We start from the raw sequence: 4,796 nt of genomic DNA on the forward strand, positions 1-4,796 counted from the left end.
AACAAAATTACACATCCTTTATATCTAATCCATATACCAACGACCAAAAATACCTAAAAACACTTTCATTCTTCAGTTTTATTCATCTAATTGATCTCTCTCAAGTTCTATCTTCAAGTTCTAAGTGTTCTTCATAAATTCTATAAGTTCTAGTTTCATAAAATCAAGAATACTTCCAAGTTTGCTAGCTTACTTCCAATCTTGTAAAGTGATCATCCAACCTCAAGAAATCTTTCTTATTTACAATAAGATATTTTTCTAATACAGGGTAATACTCATATTCAAACTTTTATTCAATTTCTATAACTATAACAATCTTATTTCGAGTGGAAATCTTACTTGAACTTGTTTTCGTGTCATGATTCTGTTTCAAGAACTTTCAATAGTAATGATATTCATAACATCATTCGATTCATACATGTAAAACTATCTTATTCGAAGATTTAAACTTGTAATCACTAGAACATAGTTTAGTTAATTCTAAACTTGTTCGCAAATAAAGTTAATCCTTCTAACTTGACTTTTAAAATCAACTAAACACATGTTCTATATCTATATGATATGCTAACTTAATGATTTAAAACATGGAAACATGAAAAACACCGTAAAACCAGACATACGCCGTCGTAGTAACACCGCGGGCTGTTTTGGGTTTGATAATTAAAAACTATGATAAACTTTGATTTAAAAGTTGTTCTTCTGGAAAAATGATTTTTCTTATGAACATGAAACTATATCCAAAAATCATGGTTAAACTCAAAGTGAAAGTATGTTTTTCAAAATGGTCATCAAGACGTCGTTCTTTCGACTGAAATGACTACCTCTTACAAAAACGACTTGTAACTTATATTTTCCACTATAAACCTATACTTTTTCTATTTAGATTCATAATATATAGTTCAATATGAAACCATAGCAATTTGATTCACTCAAAACAGATTTAAAACGAAGAAGTTATGGGTAAAACAAGATTGGATATTTTTTTGATTGTTGTAGCTACAGGAAATATTGTAACAATTCTATACAAATCATATTCTAGCTTACTTATATTGTATTATACATGTATTCTAATATATTATGTAATCTTGAGATACCATAGACACGTATGCAAATGTTTTGACATATCATATCGACCCATGTATATATATTATTTGGAACAACCATAGACACTCTATATGCAGTAATGTTGGAGTTAGCTATAGAGGGTTGAGGTTGATTCCAAAAATATATATACTTTGAGTAGTAATCTAGCCTGAGACGTGTATAAACTGGGTCGTGGATTGATCCAAGATAATATATATCGATTTATTTTTGTACATCTAACTATGGACAACTAGTTGTAGGTTACTAACGAGGACATCTGACTTAATAAACTTAAAACATTAAAACGTATTAAAAATATTGTAAATATATTTTGAACATACTTTGATATATATGTACATATTTGTTATAGGTTCGTAAATCGACCAGTGGCCAAGTCCTACTTCTCGAAGAAGTAAAAATCTGTGAAAGTGAGTTATAGTCCCACTTTTAAAATCTAATATTTTGGGATGAGAATACATGCAAATTTTATAAATGTTTTACGAAATAGACACAAGTAAATGAAACTACATTATATGAGTGAATGATCGAAGCCGGATATTCCCCTTTTTAGCTTGGTAGCCTAAGAATTTGGGAACAGACCCCCAAATTGACGCGAATCCTAAAGATAGATCTATCGGGCCCAACAAGCCCCATTCTGGAATTTGGAATGCTTTAGTACTTCGAAATTATCATGTCCGATGGGTGTCCCGGAATGATGGGGATATTCTATATGCATCTTGTTAATGTCGCTTACCAGGTGTTCACCATATGAATGAATTTTATCTCTATGTATGGGATGTATATTGAAATATGAAATCTTGTGGTCTATTATTATGATTTGATAATATATAGGATAAACCTATAACTCACCAACATTTTTGTTGACGTTTTAAGCATGTTTATTCTCAGGTGATTATTAAGAGCTTCCGCTGTTGCATACTAAAATAAGGACAAGATTTGGAGTCCATGCTTGTATGATATTGTGTAAAAACTACATTCAAGAAACTTATTTTTGATATAATATATTCTTATTGTAAACCATTATGTAATGGTCGTGTGTAAACGGTATATTTTAGATTATCATTATTTGATAATCTATGTAATGCTTTTTAAACCTTTATCGATAAAATAAAGGTTATGGTTGTTTTAAAAATGAATGCTGTCTTTGAAAAACGTCTCATATAGAGGTCAAAACCTCGCGACGAAATCAATTAATATGGAACGTTTATAATCAATATGAACGGGACATTTCAGTTGGTATCCGAGCGTTGGTCTTAGAGAACCAGAAATTTGCATTAGTGTGTCTTATCGAGTTTGTTAGGATACATTAGTGTGTCTGGACTTCGACCGTATTTTCTTTAAAAACGATTACTTAACACTTTTGTTGGAAACTATATATTATTAACATGTAAATATTATGTGATATATTAACCTCTTAATGTGTTTGATTTTGTGTGATAGATGTCTACCACTAGTACAAATCCCATCGATTCACCTAATAATAATGAAGAGTCGGATATATTTTGGGAAGATTCACAAATTCCCGAAGAAGAACCGGAAGAGGAGGAACCGGAAGAGGAGGAACCGGAAGAGGAGGAACCGGAAGAAGAAGAGGTTCCGGAGGAAGAAATATTGATACCTACAGTAAATCGATTAAATAAAAGAAAATCCTCAACCAACGGACCAAAGTCAAAAATGGTCAATGGTGTTTCCGCCAAGGAAGCAAAATATTGGAAAGAGTACCAATTTTTTGATGAATCGGATCCCGATGAGGATTCCGATGATGTTATAGAAATTACCTCGATTCAATTTAATAAAGCAAAAGAAAATAATAAGGGAAAATGTATAAAAATAGAGAAACCTGATTCCAACCCCGATGAACTTTATATGTATCGGCAACGTCCGTATTTCCTAAAATGTAACAATAACCCGGGAACCTCTAAACCACCAGGTTTTTCTTAACCATTGTGGAAAATGATGGCTCGTATTAGAGGAACATCATATATCCCTAGAATATTAGGAAAACGAACCAAATCCGAAGAAGATGAAACCAGTGATTCTGATTAGAGGGTTGTAATCATGTTGTGTATTATATGTATTATAGTGTGCTTATACTTTTATGTTCCATGTAAACATTGCTTGTGTTGTTTATTAATTATCTTTTACGAATCTAATCCTTGTCTATTTTACAGTATAAAAACAAAATGGACGTTAAGGGTAGAAAACCGAAAATTTTAGAAGACCTACCAGAGGATATGATTGAGGAAATCCTGTCTAGAATCGGTCGGAATTCATCAGCACATTTAGTTATGACGAAATTAACTTGTCAAACATTTGAAAGACTTTCCAGAAATGCCTTAGTTTATAAAAGGCTTTCCTATGATAGGTGGGGTATATCACATTGGGGAGACTGTAAGTTACGCCGTATTTTCTTTAAAGCGTTAAATGCGGGGAACCCAAATGCAATTTTACGCTACGGGTTAAGAACCTATTTTGACTCAACATATCCCAACATAGGATTTCGTGAGTTAGAAAGAGCTTCTAACATGCAACATAAAGAAGCATGTTATGCTTACAGGTTAGTGATGTTCGCTTCTTACCAAAGTGAGAAAAAGAACATCGGGTTACAACTTTTAAATAAAACCTTCCCACAAGTGACGAATTCAGTAGTTGAGGTGAGAAATAAGGTTTTTAGATTATTGCGAGGCTGTTGGACATTACAAAACCCTCGTCCTTTTGATGACATTACAACATGCTGCCTAGCCAATGGTCATAACGGTTACTTTCCACAAGATCAAGGATGGAAAGTCGTCTTAGTAAAACCTGAATGCATGACTTGTTTCTGGACTTATGAATTACGTGTATTTATTTCTTTTACTGAACAACTTGCGTATTAACTAGAATTGCCTTTATAGCTGCTGAGTAGCAAAGATATTATGTGCTATATTTCATCCTATATGTATAATAGTAGGATTGTATGTTTGTAAAATATTGTATAAAATTTGAATGCTAAATATTATTGTAATAAGTTTTTCATATAGAAGCGCAGTAGTTGAGTTGTATAGTAGCTAGTAAGTATGAACTTAACGGGTAGGTACTACCCGAATTAAAACTATAAAATGCTAATATGAAGAAAAAGCTTTTATAAATAAGTTCATATAATGCTACGAAATACTATTGACTACTCTTAAATTCTATATGATTAACTTAATTCTTTTGGCTATTTTTGAAGGAAATGTGAAATGCCCCGTTCATATTAATTATAAATGTTTCATATTAATTGGTTACTTTGCGAGGTTTTGACCTCTATGTGAGACGTTTTTCAAATCTTGCATTCGTTTTTAAAAACAACCATAGCCTTTATTATTGAATAAAGGTTTTAATGACATAATTTAGATTGTCTATCAAAGACAATCTCCTCAAATAAATAAGTTTTTACACAACCCATTACAATATAATCAAATATATTACAACAAACACTCCGAATGCAAGTTTAAACAATATAAACAATTATGCCGACTCCAAATCTTGGCCTTGGGTTGGCATACGACAACGAAAGCGTTTTCAATATTCACCTGAGAATAAACATGCTTAAAACATCAACAAAAATGTTGGTGAGTCATAGGTTTAATTTCTATACAATAATCATAATATTTAATAAGCCACAAGATTTCATTTAATTAAATGTGCAGGATCATTACAACTGCAAAAAT

This window comes from Rutidosis leptorrhynchoides, chromosome 8 (assembly GCF_046630445.1).
Source record: "Rutidosis leptorrhynchoides isolate AG116_Rl617_1_P2 chromosome 8, CSIRO_AGI_Rlap_v1, whole genome shotgun sequence".
Taxonomy (NCBI): domain Eukaryota; kingdom Viridiplantae; phylum Streptophyta; class Magnoliopsida; order Asterales; family Asteraceae; genus Rutidosis; species Rutidosis leptorrhynchoides.